This window comes from Phodopus roborovskii, unplaced genomic scaffold (genome assembly GCF_943737965.1).
Source record: "Phodopus roborovskii unplaced genomic scaffold, PHOROB, whole genome shotgun sequence".
Classification (NCBI taxonomy): domain Eukaryota; kingdom Metazoa; phylum Chordata; class Mammalia; order Rodentia; family Cricetidae; genus Phodopus; species Phodopus roborovskii.
Window position 1 is genome coordinate 11,116,102 of NW_026126651.1, and position 16,734 is coordinate 11,132,835.

The window sequence follows — 16,734 nt, forward strand, 5'->3', positions numbered from 1 at the left end:
ATCTTTGACTGGAAGGGGTTGGCCAGCCTGGTCTCCGTGGGATGATCAGATCACATTGCTCTCTCACCACACCTGCTCTGCCCAAATTCCAGCATATTTTTGCCACACTGTGGATGATTTCGTCCCAGGTGATAAGAGCTTGCCCTTGTCCATTTGACCTCCTTGGCCTTTAAGAGGATCGTTGCGCATCTGTGTAGTATGCCACTAAAATTCTGGATTGACAGGACAGCCACGTACGCCCAGAACAGAAAGCACAATCTTCAAGGAATAGCCGTGGTCCACTACTGAAAACCTCATCCCTGAAGCACTATCCGCTGCAAATACCGACAAGTGCAACCTCACCTCGCTGTCTCCACGTCCATGGCCGCACTGAGCCTTCGCCACACCATGACTCCCCTTCCTCCTACTTTCAGGAGACACCTTTCTCACCCAGGTGGGCATCTACATACCCACACATATTTTCCTTCAAAGGGAAACCATCTGTCTGTCGTGCCAATGACCTGAGGGGCATAAGTTCATTCCACAATTAAAAGTCCTCTTAGGCCTACACAACCATAGATGGCAGACTCTCTAGGACACCCAAACATAGGTCCTTAGTCTATTTCTCTGTCTCTTGTCTCTGTCTCGTCTCTATTTGGCTCTGTCTCCTTCTCTGTGTCTTAATACTTCATTTTCCTGAATGATGGGTGTCTCTCTGGATGCCTAGCAGGATACCACAATCAGACTTCAGGTGTGACACAATGATCTAGAGTCCATGAAATAGGTCTGCAACTGGGGAACCTGCATATGTACGTCCTGTATTGTGGGCCTCAGCATGATGACTCTAGGTGGGACTGGAATCTCCCAAGACACGGTGCAACTTCAAGGGTTCAAATGTCCACATATGGAACCTAGCATGCCAAAATTGCTTTGGAGAATTGGTCCAACACTTGAAAATAAGTTTGGCCCACTCTTAAACCGCAGGCTCAAACCCAAAGGCCATTCCTCAGATAGGGTCCCGAGACGTCCAACACACAGGGCCTCTGCGAGCAATGGCACACTGCTGAATAGCACAGAACACGATACCTGACTAGACATGCATTAACCTTGCCTGAAGGCCTCCGAGGCCCTCTAGCACCTTGGAAGTCAGAGGACATCCTATGCACTGTTTGCCCTCCGCGGGGAGGGCCACAAGTGAAAACTCATTATCCAAGGGAAGGGCCATACCAAGGAACGAATCCACCTTGCCTTTTGTATCCAGGCCAATGCCTAAACTTCCTTCAGGTAGAGCAATCCCTCCCGTGTCACTTAGCGCCTTTCCGATTGCCCCACTAAGGATGCCCAGACTGGCTATCAATCTCCCGTGGCATTCATCCCACTCACAGCTTTGGATCTACTCTCAAGTGGTTCATGAGCCCTGACTACATTGTAGGCATGCCAGCACTCAAACCCTGACCATCTTCCTTCAGCTCCCTGACAGATTCCTGCCTTCAACGCAGTAAGAACTATGGTCGCGGGCTCACAATACCCGGCCCTGCTCATCTCAGTGTCTCTCAGCAGCCACGGCGCAGGGCTACAATGCACTTGAAGGCATCTGAACCAAACAGCACGGGCTTGCAGGCCACTCTGGGCAGGCCCACGGAGTGCGGACCCTGCTCTTCCTGCTCCAGTATCACAGTAGGCAATCGAGCTGAGGGCCTCCGCATGGAGCCGGCCGACATCCCTACTGCCTCTCAGGATGTCAAGTCAACAAGGGCAAGGGAGGATTGCCAGCAAGTGCCAACCCTTCTGTCTTCACCACGACCCGACCGCGGTTGTGAGCAGAGAGGGGCAAAGGACCAGCCCAAGGGCAGGGATTGTGTCTTCTGCTGGAGGAGGGCAGGAGCAGTTGAGTGGTTCCCGAGCCTGTGTCTATCTCCTGGAGCACTTGGGTGACCCAAGGTGTCGGACCTCAGTCCCGATGAGAGAGGCGTTATTGAGTTTTCACTCATTTTGTTCAGCTTTTCCAAGGAATGTTTTTTGGGAATCATCATCGATCCAAGCACTCTGCAGTGCCCTTGCACAGAGCTATTCAGCACTGACAGGCATGGACTTCACGGGTGTTGGTGGGGTGCGAGACATATCAACAGGGGACCCGGCCTGGGATTGGGAACACACTGACATGGACCCCTGAGGGCAAGGGGGCAGGAAATCGAGGCCTCAATATGCTATGTGTACGGGCAGGCCAGGGTGCACCCGTGGCCAGTCCTCGCAGCACCACCAAAGCCCTAGAATCCTGAGCCGATGGGGCATGTCTTTTGTGGCTTACCTTCTTCTTCTGGCCTTCTGGGGACTGTCACGAATACCGAGCAACTTCACTGGACGCTCAGGCGGGAGCCTCCAGCTCTGGCAAAATGATGTTGGGGATCCTCTTAGGCACTCCGGCCACGCAGGACACAGAATGGGACACTCCCTGTGAACACATAAAAGCACACGCCACCGTTACACTGGGAACTCCGCATCTTTGACTGGAAGGGGTTGGCCTGCCTGGTCTCCGTGGGATGATCAGATCATGTCTGCTCTCTCACCACACCTGCTCTGCCCAAATTCCAGCATATTTTTGCCACACTGTGGATGATTTCGTCCCAGGGAATAAGAGCTTGCCCTTGTCCATTTGACCTCCTTGGCCGTTAAGAGGATCGTTACCCATCTGTGTAGTATGCCACTAAAATTCTGGATTGACAGGACAGCCACGTACGCCCAGAACAGAAAGCACAATCTTCAAGCAATAGCCGTGGTCCACTACTGAAAACCTCATCCCTGAAGCACTATCCGCTGCAAATACCGACAAGTGCAACATCACCTCGCTGTCTCCACGTCCATGGCCACACTGAGCCTTCGCCACACCATGACTCCCCCTTCCTCCTCCTTTCAGGAGACACCTTTCTCACCCAGGTGGGCATCTACATACCCACACATATTTTCCTTCAAAGGGAAACAATCTGTCTGTCGTGCCAATGACCTGAGGGGCATAAGTTCATTCCACAATTAAAAGTCCTCTTAGGCCTACACAACCATAGATGGCAGACTCTCTAGGACACCCAAACATAGGTCCATAGTCTATTTCTCTGTCTCTTGTCTCTCTCTCGTCTCTATTTTGCTCTGTCTCCTTCTCTGTGTCTTAATACTTCATTTTCCTGAATGATGGGTGTCTCTCTGGATGCCTAGCAGGATACCACAATCAGACTTCAGGTGTGACACAATGATCTAGAGTCCATGAAATAGGTCTGCAACTGGGGAACCTGCATATGTACGTCCTGTATTGTGGGCCTCAGCATGATGACTCTAGGTGCCACTGGAATCTCCCAAGACACGGTGCAACTTCAAGGGTTCATATGTCCACATATGGAACCTAGCATGCCAAAATTGCTTTGGAGAATTGGTCCAACACTTGAAAATAAGTTTGGCCCACTCTTAAACCGCAGGCTCAAACCCAAAGGCCATTCGTCAGATAGGGTCCCGAGACGTCCAACACACAGGGCCTCTGCGAGCAATGGCACACTGCTGAATAGCACAGAACACGATACCTGACTAGACATGCATTAACCTTGCCTGGAGGCCTCCGAGGCCCTCTAGCACCTTGGAAGTCAGAGGACATCCTATGCACTGTTTGCCCTCCGCGGGGAGGGCCACAAGTGAAAACTCATTATCCAAGGGAAGGGCCATACCAACGAACGAATCCACCTTGCCTTTTGTATCCAGGCCAATGCCTAAACTTCCTTCAGGTAGAGCAATCCCTCCCTTGTCACTTAGCGCCTTTCCGATTGCCCCACTAAGGATGCCCAGGCTGGCTATCAATCTCCCGTGGCATTCATCCCACTCACAGCTTTGGATCTACTCTCAAGTGGTTCATGAGCCCTGACTACATTGTAGGCATGCCAGCACTCAAACCCTGACCATCTTCCTTCAGCTCCCTGACAGATTCCTGCCTTCAACGCAGTAAGAACTATGGTCGCGGGCTCACAGTACCCGGCCCTGCTCATCTCAGTGTCTCTCAGCAGCCACGGCGCAGGGCTACAACGCACTTGAAGGCATCTGAACCAAACAGCACGGGCTTGCAGGCCACTCTGGGCAGGCCCACGGAGTGCGGACCCTGCTCTTCCTGCTCCAGTATCACAGTAGGCAATCTAGCTGAGGGCCTCCGCATGGAGCCGGCCGACATCCCTACTGCCTCTCAGGATGTCAAGTCAACAAGGGCAAGGGAGGATTGCCAGCAAGTGCCAACCCTTCTGTCTTCACCACGACCCGACCGCGGTTGTGAGCAGAGAGGGGCAAAGGACCAGCCCAAGGGCAGGGATTGTGTCTTCTGCTGGAGGAGGGCAGGAGCAGTTGAGTGGTTCCCGAGCCTGTGTCTGTCTCCTCGGAGCACTTGGGTGACCCAAGGTGCCGGACCTCAGTCCCGATGAGAGAGGCGTTATTGAGTTTTCACTCATTTTGTTCAGCTTTTCCAAGGAATGTTTTTTGGGAATCATCATCGATCCAAGCACTCTGCAGTGCCCTTGCACAGAGCTATTCAGCACTGACAGGCATGGACTTCACGGGTGTTGGTGGGGTGCGAGACATATCAACAGGGGACCCGGCCTGGGATTGGGAACACACTGCCATGGACCCCTGAGGGCAAGGGGGCAGGAAATCGAGGCCTCAATATGCTATGTGTACGGGCAGGCCAGGGTGCACCCGTGGCCAGTCCTCGCAGCACCACCAAAGCCCTAGAATCCTGAGCCGATGGGGCACGTCTTTTGTGGCTTACCTTCTTCTTCTGGCCTTCTGGGGACTGTCACGAATACCGAGCAACTTCACTGGAGGCTCAGGCGGGAACCTCCAGCACTGGCAAAATGATGTTGGGGATCCTCTTAGGCACTCCGGCCACGCAGGACACAGAATGGGACACTCCCTGTGAACACATAAAAGCACACGCCACCGTTACACTGGGAACTCCGCATCTTTGACTGGAAGGGGTTGGCCTGCCTGGTCTCCGTGGGATGATCAGATCACATTGCTCTCTCACCACACCTGCTCTGCCCAAATTCCAGCATATTTTTGCCACACTGTGGATGATTTCGTCCCAGGGAATAAGAGCTTGCCCTTGTCCATTTGACCTCCTTGGCCGTTAAGAGGATCGTTACCCATCTGTGTAGTATGCCACTAAAATTCTGGATTGACAGGACAGCCACGTACGCCCAGAACAGAAAGCACAATCTTCAAGGAATAGCCGTGGTCCACTACTGAAAACCTCATCCCTGAAGCACTATCCGCTGCAAATACCGACAAGTGCAACCTCACCTCGCTGTCTCCACGTCCATGGCCGCACTGAGCCTTCGCCACACCATGACTCCCCTTCCTCCTCCTTTCAGGAGACACCTTTCTCACCCAGGTGGGCATCTACATACCCACACATATTTTCCTTCAAAGGGAAACAATCTGTCTGTCGTGCCAATGACCTGAGGGGCATAAGTTCATTCCACAATTAAAAGTCCTCTTAGGCCTACACAACCATAGATGGCAGACTCTCTAGGACACCCAAACATAGGTCCATAGTCTATTTCTCTGTCTCTTGTCTCTCTCTCGTCTCTATTTTGCTCTGTCTCCTTCTCTGTGTCTTAATACTTCATTTTCCTGAATGATGGGTGTCTCTCTGGATGCCTAGCAGGATACCACAATCAGACTTCAGGTGTGACACAATGATCTAGAGTCCATGAAATAGGTCTGCAACTGGGGAACCTGCATATGTACGTCCTGTATTGTGGGCCTCAGCATGATGACTCTAGGTGCCACTGGAATCTCCCAAGACACGGTGCAACTTCAAGGGTTCATATGTCCACATATGGAACCTAGCATGCCAAAATTGCTTTGGAGAATTGGTCCAACACTTGAAAATAAGTTTGGCCCACTCTTAAACCGCAGGCTCAAACCCAAAGGCCATTCGTCAGATAGGGTCCCGAGACGTCCAACACACAGGGCCTCTGCGAGCAATGGCACACTGCTGAATAGCACAGAACACGATACCTGACTAGACATGCATTAACCTTGCCTGGAGGCCTCCGAGGCCCTCTAGCACCTTGGAAGTCAGAGGACATCCTATGCACTGTTTGCCCTCCGCGGGGAGGGCCACAAGTGAAAACTCATTATCCAAGGGAAGGGCCATACCAACGAACGAATCCACCTTGCCTTTTGTATCCAGGCCAATGCCTAAACTTCCTTCAGGTAGAGCAATCCCTCCCTTGTCACTTAGCGCCTTTCCGATTGCCCCACTAAGGATGCCCAGGCTGGCTATCAATCTCCCGTGGCATTCATCCCACTCACAGCTTTGGATCTACTCTCAAGTGGTTCATGAGCCCTGACTACATTGTAGGCATGCCAGCACTCAAACCCTGACCATCTTCCTTCAGCTCCCTGACAGATTCCTGCCTTCAACGCAGTAAGAACTATGGTCGCGGGCTCACAGTACCCGGCCCTGCTCATCTCAGTGTCTCTCAGCAGCCACGGCGCAGGGCTACAATGCACTTGAAGGCATCTGAACCAAACAGCACGGGCTTGCAGGCCACTCTGGGCAGGCCCACGGAGTGCGGACCCTGCTCTTCCTGCTCCAGTATCACAGTAGGCAATCTAGCTGAGGGCCTCCGCATGGAGCCGGCCGACATCCCTACTGCCTCTCAGGATGTCAAGTCAACAAGGGCAAGGGAGGATTGCCAGCAAGTGCCAACCCTTCTGTCTTCACCACGACCCGACCGCGGTTGTGAGCAGAGAGGGGCAAAGGACCAGCCCAAGGGCAGGGATTGTGTCTTCTGCTGGAGGAGGGCAGGAGCAGTTGAGTGGTTCCCGAGCCTGTGTCTGTCTCCTCGGAGCACTTGGGTGACCCAAGGTGCCGGACCTCAGTCCCGATGAGAGAGGCGTTATTGAGTTTTCACTCATTTTGTTCAGCTTTTCCAAGGAATGTTTTTTGGGAATCATCATCGATCCAAGCACTCTGCAGTGCCCTTGCACAGAGCTATTCAGCACTGACAGGCATGGACTTCACGGGTGTTGGTGGGGTGCGAGACATATCAACAGGGGACCCGGCCTGGGATTGGGAACACACTGCCATGGACCCCTGAGGGCAAGGGGGCAGGAAATCGAGGCCTCAATATGCTATGTGTACGGGCAGGCCAGGGTGCACCCGTGGCCAGTCCTCGCAGCACCACCAAAGCCCTAGAATCCTGAGCCGATGGGGCATGTCTTTTGTGGCTTACCTTCTTCTTCTGGCCTTCTGGGGACTGTCACGAATACCGAGCAACTTCACTGGAGGCTCAGGCGGGAACCTCCAGCACTGGCAAAATGATGTTGGGGATCCTCTTAGGCACTCCGGCCACGCAGGACACAGAATGGGACACTCCCTGTGAACACATAAAAGCACACGCCACCGTTACACTGGGAACTCCGCATCTTTGACTGGAAGGGGTTGGCCTGCCTGGTCTCCGTGGGATGATCAGATCACATTGCTCTCTCACCACACCTGCTCTGCCCAAATTCCAGCATATTTTTGCCACACTGTGGATGATTTCGTCCCAGGGAATAAGAGCTTGCCCTTGTCCATTTGACCTCCTTGGCCGTTAAGAGGATCGTTACCCATCTGTGTAGTATGCCACTAAAATTCTGGATTGACAGGACAGCCACGTACGCCCAGAACAGAAAGCACAATCTTCAAGGAATAGCCGTGGTCCACTACTGAAACCTCATCCCTGAAGCACTATCCGCTGCAAATACCGACAAGTGCAAACTCACCTCGCTGTCTCCACGTCGATGGCCGCACTGAGCCTTCGCCACACCATGACTCCCCTTCCTCCTCCTTTCAGGAGACACCTTTCTCACCCAGGTGGGCATCTACATACCCACACATATTTTCCTTCAAAGGGAAACCATCTGTCTGTCGTGCCAATGACCTGAGGGGCATAAGTTCATTCCACAATTAAAAGTCCTCTTAGGCCTACACAACCATAGATGGCAGACTCTCTAGGACACCCAAACATAGGTCCTTAGTCTATTTCTCTGTCTCTTGTCTCTGTCTCTTCTCTATTTTGCTCTGTCTCCTTCTCTGTGTCTTAATACTTCATTTTCCTGAATGATGGGTGTCTCTCTGGATGCCTAGCAGGATACCACAATCAGACTTCAGGTGTGACACAATGTTCTAGAGTCCATGAAATAGGTCTGCAACTGGGGACCCTGCATTTGTACGTCCTGTATTGTGGGCCTCAGCATGATGACTCTAGGTGCGACTGGAATCTCCCAAGACACGGTGCAACTTCAAGGGTTCAAATGTCCACATATGGAACCTAGCATGCCAAAATTGCTTTGGAGAATTGGTCCAACACTTGAAAATAAGTTTGGCCCACTCTTAAACCGCAGGCTCAAACCCAAAGGCCATTCGTCAGATAGGGTCCCGAGACGTCCAACACACAGGGCCTCTGCGAGCAATGGCACACTGCTGAATAGCACAGAACACGATACCTGACTAGACATGCATTAACCTTGCCTGGAGGCCTCCGAGGCCCTCTAGCACCTTGGAAGTCAGAGGACATCCTATGCACTGTTTGCCCTCCGCGGGGAGGGCCACAAGTGTAAACTCATTATCCAAGGGAAGGGCCATACCAACGAACGAATCCACCTTGCCTTTTGTATCCAGGCCAATGCCTAAACTTCCTTCAGGTAGAGCAATCCCTCCCGTGTCACTTAGCGCCTTTCCGATTGCCCCACTCAGGATGCCCAGGCTGGCTATCTATCTCCCGTGGCATTCATCCCACTCACAGCTTTGGATCTACTCTCAAGTGGTTCATGAGCCCTGACTACATTGTAGGCATGCCAGCACTCAAACCCTGACCATCTTCCTTCAGCTCCCTGACAGATTCCTGCCTTCAACGCAGTAAGAACTATGGCCGCATGCTCACAGTACCCGGCCCTGCTCATCTCAGTGTCTCTCAGCAGCCACGGAGCAGGGCTACAACGCACTTGAAGGCATCTGAACCAAACAGCACGGGCTTGCAGGCCACTCTGGGCAGGCCCACGGAGTGCAGACCCTGCTCTTCCTGCTCCAGTATCACAGTAGGCAATCTAGCTGAGGGCCTCTGCATGGAGCCGGCCAACATCCCTACTGCCTCTCAGGATGTCAAGTCAACAAGGGCAAGGGAAGATTGCCAGCAAATGCCAACCCTTCTGTCTTCACCACGACCCGACCGCGGTTGTGAGCATAGAGGGGCAAAGGACCAGCCCAAGGGCAGGGATTGTGTCTTCTGCTGGAGGAGGGCAGGAGCAGTTGAGTGGTTCCCGAGCCTGTGTCTATCTCCCGGAGCACTTGGGTGACCCAAGGTGTCGGACCTCAGTCCCGATGAGAGAGTCGTTATTGAGTTTTCACTCATTTTGTTCAGCTTTTCCAAGGAATGTTTTTTGGGAATCATCATCGATCCAAGCACTCTGCAGTGCCCTTGCACAGAGCTATTCAGCACTGACAGGCATGGACTTCACGGGTGTTGGTGGGGTGCGAGACATATCAACAGGGGACCCGGCCTGGGATTGGAAACACACTGCCATGGACCCCTGAGGGCAAGGGGACAGGAAATCGAGGCCTCAATCTGCTATGTGTACGGGCAGGCCAGGGTGCACCCGTGGCCAGTCCTAGCAGCACCACCAAAGCCCTAGAATCCTGAGCCGATGGGGCACATCTTTTGTGGCTTACCTTCTTCTTCTGGCCTTCTGGGGACTGTCACGAATACCGAGCAACTTCACTGGAGGCTCAGGCGGGAGCCTCCAGCTCTAGCAAAATGATGTTGGGGATCCTCTTAGGCACTCCGGCCACGCAGGACACAGAATGGGACACTCCCTGTGAACACATAAAAGCACACGCCACCGTTACACTGGGAACTCCGCATCTTTGACTGGAAGGGGTTGGCCTGCCTGGTCTCCGTGGGATGATCAGATCACGTCTGCTCTCTCACCACACCTGCTCTGCCCAAATTCCAGCATATTTTTGCCACACTGTGGATGATTTCATCCCAGGGAATAAGAGCTTGCCCTTGTCCATTTGACCTCCTTCGCCGTTAAGAGGATCGTTGCCCATCTGTGTAGTATGCCACTAAAATTCTGGATTGACAGGACAGCCACGTACGCCCAGAACAGAAAGCACAATCTTCAAGGAATAGCCGTGGTCCACTACTGAAAACCTCATCCCTGAAGCACTATCCGATGCAAATACCGACAAGTGCTACCTCACCTCGCTGTCTCCACGTCCATGGCCGCACTGAGCCTTCTCCACACCATGACTCCCCTTCCTCCTCCTTTCAGGAGACACCTTTCTCACCCAGGTGGGCATCTACATACCCACCCATATTTTCCTTCCAAGGGAAACCATCTGTCTGTCCTGCCAATGACCTGAGGGGCATAAGTTCATTCCACTATTAAAAGTCCTCTTAGGCCTACACAACCATAGACAGCAGACTCTCTAGGACACTCAAACATAGGTCCTTAGTCTATTTCTCTGTCTCTTGTCTCTGTCTCGTCTCTATTTTGCTCTGTCTCCTTCTCTGTGTCTTAATACTTCATTTTCCTGAATGATGGGTGTCTCTCTGGATGCCTAGCAGGATACCACAATCAGACTTCAGGTGTGACACAATGTTCTAGAGTCCATGAAATAGGTCTGCAACTGGGGACCCTGCATATGTACGTCCTGTATTGTGGGCCTCAGCATGATGACTCTAGGTGGGACTGGAATCTCCCAAGACACGGTGCAACTTCAAGGGTTCAAATGTCCACATGTAGAACCTAGCATGCCAAAATTGCTTTGGAGAATTGGTCCAACACGTGAAAAGAAGTTTGGCCCACTCTTAAACCGCAGGCTCAAACCCAAAGGCCATTCGTCAGATAGGCTCCCGAGACGTCCAACACACAGGGCCTCTGCGAGCAATGGCACACTGCTGAATAGCACAGAACACGATACCTGACTAGACATGCATTAACCTTGCCTGAAGGCCTCCGTGCCCCCTAGCACCTTGGAAGTCAGAGGACATCCTATACACTGTTTGTCCTCCGCGGGGAGGGCCACAAGTGTAAACTCATTATCCAAGGGAAAGGCCATACCAACGAACGAATCCACCTGGCCTTTTGTATCCAAGCCAATGCCTAAACTTCCTTCAGGTAGAGCAATCCCTCCCGTGTCACTTAGCGCCTTTCCGATTGCCCCACTCAGGATGCCCAGGCTGGCTATCAATCTCCCGTGGCATTCATCCCACTCACAGCTTTGGATCTACTCTCAAGTGGTTCATGAGCCCTGACTACATTGTAGGCATGCCAGCACTCAAACCCTGACCATCTTCCTTCAGCTCCCTGACAGATTCCTGCCTTCAACGCAGTAAGAACTATGGCCGCGGGCTCACAGTACCCGGCCCTGCTCATCTCAGTGTCTCTCAGCAGCCACGGCGCAGGGCTACAACGCACTTGAAGGCATATGAACCAAACAGCACGGGCTTGCAGGCCACTCTGGGCAGGCCCACGGAGTGCGGACCCTGCTCTTCCTGCTCCAGTATCACAGTAGGCAATCGAGCAGAGGGACTCTGCAAGGAGCCGGCCGACATCCCTACTGCCTCTCAGGATGTCAAGTCAACAAGGGCAAGGGAGGACTGCCTCTCAGGATGTCAAGTCAACAAGGGCAAGGGAGGATTGCCAGCAAGTGCCAACCCTTCTGTCTTCACCACGACCCGACCGCGGTTGTGAGCAGAGAGGGGCAAAGGACCAGCCCAAGGGCAGGGATTGTGTCTTCTGCTGGAGGAGGGCAGGAGCAGTTGAGTGGTTCCCGAGCCTGTGTCTGTCTCCCGGAGCACTTGGGTGACCCAAGGTGCCGGACCTCAGTCCCGTTGAGAAAGGCGTTATTGAGTTTTCCCTCATTTTGTTCAGCTTTCCAAGGAATGTTTTTTGGGAATCATCATCGATCCAAGCACTCTGCAGTGCCCTTGCACAGAGCTATTCAGCACTGACAGGCATGGACTTCACGGGTGTTGGTGGGGTGCGAGACATATCAACAGGGGACCCGGCCTGGGATTGGGAACACACTGCCATGGACCCTGAGGGCAAGGGGGCAGGAAATCGAGGCCTCAATCTGCTATGTGTACGGGCAGGCCAGGGTGCACCCGTTGCCAGTCCTCGCAGCACCACCAAAGCCCTAGAATCCTGATCCGATGGGGCACGTCTTTTGTGGCTTACCTTCTTCTCTTGGCCTTCTGGGGACTGTCACGAATACCGAGCAACTTCACTGGAGCCTCAGGCGGGAGCCTCCAGCTCTGGGAAAATGATGTTGGGGATCCTCTTAGGCACTCCGGACACGCAGGACACAGAATGGGACAATCCCTGTGAACACATAAAAGCACACGCCACCGTTACACTGGGAACTCCGCATCTTTGACTGGAAGGGGTTGGCCTGCCTGGTCTCCGTGGGATGATCAGATCACGTCTGCTCTCTCACCACACCTGCTCTGCCCAAATTCCAGCATATTTTTGCCACACTGTGGATGATTTCGTCCCAGGGGATAAGAGCTTGCCCTTGTCCATTTGACCTCCTTGGCCGTTAAGAGGATCGTTGCCCATCTGTGTAGTATGCCACTAAAATTCTGGATTGACAGGACAGCCACGTACGCACAGAACAGAAAGCACAATCTTCAAGGAATAGCCGTGGTCCACTACTGAAAACCTCATCCCTGAAGCACTATCCGCTGCAAATACCGACAAGTGCAACATCACCTCGCTGTCTCCACGTCCATGGCCGCACTGAGCCTTCGCCACACCATGACTCCCCTTCCTCCTCCTTTCAGGAGACACCTTTCTCACCCAGGTGGGCATCTACATACCAAACCCATATTTTCCTTCCAAGGGAAACCATCTGTCTGTCCTGCCAATGACCTGAGGGGCATAAGTTCATTCCACTATTAAAAGTCCTCTTAGGCCTACACAAACATAGAAGCAGACTCTCTAGGATACCCAAACGTAGGTCCTTAGTCTATTTCTCTGTCTCTTTTCTCTGTCTCGTCTCTATTTTGCTCTGTCTCCTTCTCTGTGTCTTAATACTTCATTTTCCTGAATGATGGGTGTCTCTCTGGATGCCTAGCAGGATACCACAATCAGACTTCAGGTGTGACACAATGTTCTAGAGTCCATGAAATAGGTCTGCAACTGGAGAACCTGCATATGTACGTCCTGTATTATTGGCCTCAGCATGATGACTCTAGGTGGGACTGGAATCTCCCAAGACACGGTGCAACTTCAAGGGTTCAAATGTCCACATATGGAACCTAGCATGCCAAAATTGCTTTGGAGAATTGGTCCAACACGTGAAAAGAAGTTTGGCCCACTCTTAAACCGCAGGCTCAAACCCAAAGGCCATTTGTCAGATAGGCTCCCGAGACGTCCAACACACAGGGCCTCTGCGAGCAATGGCACACTGCTGAATAGCAAAGAACACGATACCTGACTAGACATGCATTAACCTTGCCTGGAGGCCTCCGAGGCCCTCTAGCACTTTGGAAGTCAGAGGACATCCTATGCACTGTTTGCCCTCCGCGGGGAGGGCCACAAGTGTAAACTCATTATCCAAGGGAAGGGCCATACCAACGAACGAATCCACCTTGCCTTTTGTATCCAGGCCAATGCCTAAACTTCCTTCAGGTAGAGCAATCCCTCCTGTGTCACTTAGCGCCTTTCCGATTGCCCCACTCAGGATGCCCAGGCTGGCTATCAATCTCCCGTGGCATTCATCCCACTCACAGCTTTGGATCTACTCTCAAGTGGTTCATGAGCCCTGACTACATTGTTGGCATGCCAGCACTCAAACCCTGACCATCTTCCTTCAGCTCCCTGACAGATTCCTGCCTTCAACGCAGTAAGAACTATGGTCGCGGGCTCACAGTACCCGGCCCTGCTGATCTCAGTGTCTCTCAGCAGCCACGGCGCAGGGCTACAACGCACTTGAAGGCATCTGAACCAAACAGCACGGGCTTGCAGGCCACTCTGGGCAGGCCCACGGAGTGCGGACCCTGCTCTTCCTGCTCCAGTATCACAGTAGGCAATCTAGCTGAGGGCCTCTGCATGGAGCCGGCCGACATCCCTACTGCCTCTCAGGATGTCAAGTCAACAAGGGCAAGGGAGGATTGCCAGCAAGTGCCAACCCTTCTGTCTTCACCACGACCCGACCGCGGTTGTGAGCAGAGAGGGGCAAAGGACCAGCCCAAGGGCAAGGATTGTGTCTTCTGCTGGAGGAGGGCAGGAGCAGTTGAGTGGTTCCCGAGCCTGTGTCTGTCTCCCGGAGCACTTGGTTGACCCAAGGTGCCGGACATCAGTCCCGATGAGAGAGGCGTTATTGAGTTTTCACTCATTTTGTTCAGCTTTCCAAGGAATGTTTTTTGGGAATCATCATCGATCCAAGCACTCTGCAGTGACCTTGCACAGAGCTATTCAGCACTGACAGGCATGGACTTCACGGGTGTTGGTGGGGTGCGAGACATATCAACAGGGGACCCGGCCTGGGATTGGGAACACACTGCCATGGACCCCTGAGGGCAAGGGGGCAGGAAATCGAGGCCTCAATCTGCTATGTGTACGGGCAGGCCAGGGTGCACCCGTGGCCAGTCCTCGCAGCACCACCAAAGCCCTAGAATCCTGAGCCGATGGGGCACGTCTTTTGTGGCTTACCTTCTTCTTCTGGCCTTCTGGGGACTGTCACGGATACCGAGCAACTTCACTGGAGGCTCAGGCGGGAGCCTCCAGCTCTGGCAAAATGATGTTGGGGATCCTCTTAGGCACTCCGGCCACGCAGGACACAGAATGGGACACTCCCTGTGAACACATAAAAGCACACGCCACCGTTACACTGGGAACTCCGCATCTTTGACTGGAAGGGGTTGGCCTGCCTGGTCTCCGTGGGATGATCAGATCACGTCTGCTCTCTCACCACACCTGCTCTGCCCAAATTCCAGCATATTTTTGCCACACTGTGGATGATTTCGTCCCAGGGGATAAGAGCTTGCCCTTGCCCATTTGACCTCCTTGGCCGTTAAGAGGATCGTTGCCCATCTGTGTAGTATGCCACTAAAATTCTGGATTGACAGGACAGCCACGTACGCCCAGAACAGAAAGAACAATCTTCAAGGAATAGCCGTGGTCCACTACTGAAATCCTCATCCCTGAAGCACTATCCGCTTCAAATACCGACAAGTGCAACATCACCTCGCTGTCTCCACGTCCATGGCCGCACTGAGCCTTCGCCCCACCACGACTCCCCTTCCTCCTCCTTTCAGGAGACACCTTTCTCACCCAGGTGGGCATCTACATACCCACCCATATTTTCCTTCCAATGGAAACCATCTGTCTGTCCTGGCAATGACCTGAGGGGCATAAGTTCATTCCACTATTAAAAGTCCTCTTAGGCCTACACAACCATAGACGGCAGACTCTCTAGGACACCCAAACGTAGGTCCTTAGTCTATTTCTCTGTCTCTTGTCTCTGTCTCGTCTCTATTTTGCTCTGTCTCCTTCTCTGTGTCTTAATACTTCATTTTCCTGAATGATGGGTGTCGCTCTGGATGCCTAGCAGGATACCACAATCAGACTTCAGGTGTGACACAATGTTCTAGAGTCCATGAAATAGGTCTGCAACTGGGGAACCTGCATATGTACGTCCTGTATTGTGGGCCGCAGCACGATGACTCTAGGTGGGACTGGAATCTCCCAAGACACGGTGCAACTTCAAGGATTCAAATGTCCACATATGGAACCTAGCATGCCAAAATTGCTTTGGAGAATTGGTCCAACACGTGAAAAGAAGTTTGGCCCACTCTTAAACCGCAGGCTCAAACCCAAAGGCCATTCGTCAGATAGGCTCCCGAGACGTCCAACACACAGGGCCTCTGCGAGCAATGGCACACTGCTGAATAGCACAGAACACGATACCTGACTAGACATGCATTAACCTTGCCTGGAGGACTCCGAGGCCCTCTAGCACCTTGGAAGTCAGAGGACATCCTATGCACTGTTTGCCCTCCGCGGGGAGGGCCACAAGTGTAAACTCATTATCCAAGGGAAGGGCCATACCAACGAACGAATCCACCTTGCCTTTTGTATCCAGGCCAATGCCTAAACTTCCTTCAGGTAGAGCAATCCCTCCCGTGTCACTTAGCGCCTTTCCGATTGCCCCACTCAGGATGCCCAGGCTGGCTATCAATCTCCCGTGGCATTCATCCCACTCACAGCTTTGGATCTACTATCAAGTAGTTCATGAGCCCTGACTACATTGTAGGCATGCCAGCACTCAAACCCTGACCATCTTCCTTCAGCTCCCTGACAGATTCCTGTCTTCAATGCAGTAAGAACTATGGCCGCGGGCTCACAATACCCGGCCCTGCTCACCTCAGTGTCTCTCAGCAGCCACGGCGCAGGGCTACAAGGCACTTGAAGGCATCTGAACCAAACAGCACGGGCTTGCAGGCCACTCTGGGCAGGCCCACGGAGTGCGGACCCTGCTCTTCCTGCTCCAGTATCACAGTAGGCAATCTAGCTGAGGGCCTCTGCATGGAGCCGGCCGACATCCCTACTTCCTCTCAGGATGTCAAGTCAACAAGGGCAAGGGAGGATTGCCAGCAAGTGCCAACCCTTCTGTCTTCACCACGACCCGACCGCGGTTGTGAGCAGAGAGGGGCAAAGGACCAGCCC

The 16,734-nt window shown here is 53.0% G+C and overlaps 6 non-coding genes across 6 annotated transcripts; all 6 read right to left on the reverse strand.

The window, feature by feature from the left end:
* Positions 1 to 1,925: 1,925 nt before the first annotated feature.
* Positions 1,926 to 2,018, reverse strand: LOC127214022 (small nucleolar RNA SNORD116). Its single transcript, XR_007833745.1, has one exon. It is a non-coding gene; the product is annotated as a small nucleolar RNA SNORD116 (small nucleolar RNA).
* A 2,388-nt stretch (positions 2,019 to 4,406) lies between these two features.
* Positions 4,407 to 4,499, reverse strand: LOC127214023 (small nucleolar RNA SNORD116). Its single transcript, XR_007833746.1, has one exon. It is a non-coding gene; the product is annotated as a small nucleolar RNA SNORD116 (small nucleolar RNA).
* A 2,386-nt stretch (positions 4,500 to 6,885) lies between these two features.
* Positions 6,886 to 6,978, reverse strand: LOC127214024 (small nucleolar RNA SNORD116). The gene has a single exon (XR_007833747.1). It is a non-coding gene; the product is annotated as a small nucleolar RNA SNORD116 (small nucleolar RNA).
* Positions 6,979 to 9,362: 2,384 nt separating this feature from the next.
* LOC127214029 (small nucleolar RNA SNORD116) lies at positions 9,363 to 9,455 on the reverse strand. The gene has a single exon (XR_007833752.1). It is a non-coding gene; the product is annotated as a small nucleolar RNA SNORD116 (small nucleolar RNA).
* A 2,425-nt stretch (positions 9,456 to 11,880) lies between these two features.
* Positions 11,881 to 11,972, reverse strand: LOC127214034 (small nucleolar RNA SNORD116). Its single transcript, XR_007833756.1, has one exon. It is a non-coding gene; the product is annotated as a small nucleolar RNA SNORD116 (small nucleolar RNA).
* Positions 11,973 to 14,357: 2,385 nt separating this feature from the next.
* On the reverse strand, positions 14,358 to 14,449 carry LOC127214033 (small nucleolar RNA SNORD116). The gene has a single exon (XR_007833755.1). It is a non-coding gene; the product is annotated as a small nucleolar RNA SNORD116 (small nucleolar RNA).
* Between the last annotated feature and the right edge of the window lie 2,285 nt (positions 14,450 to 16,734).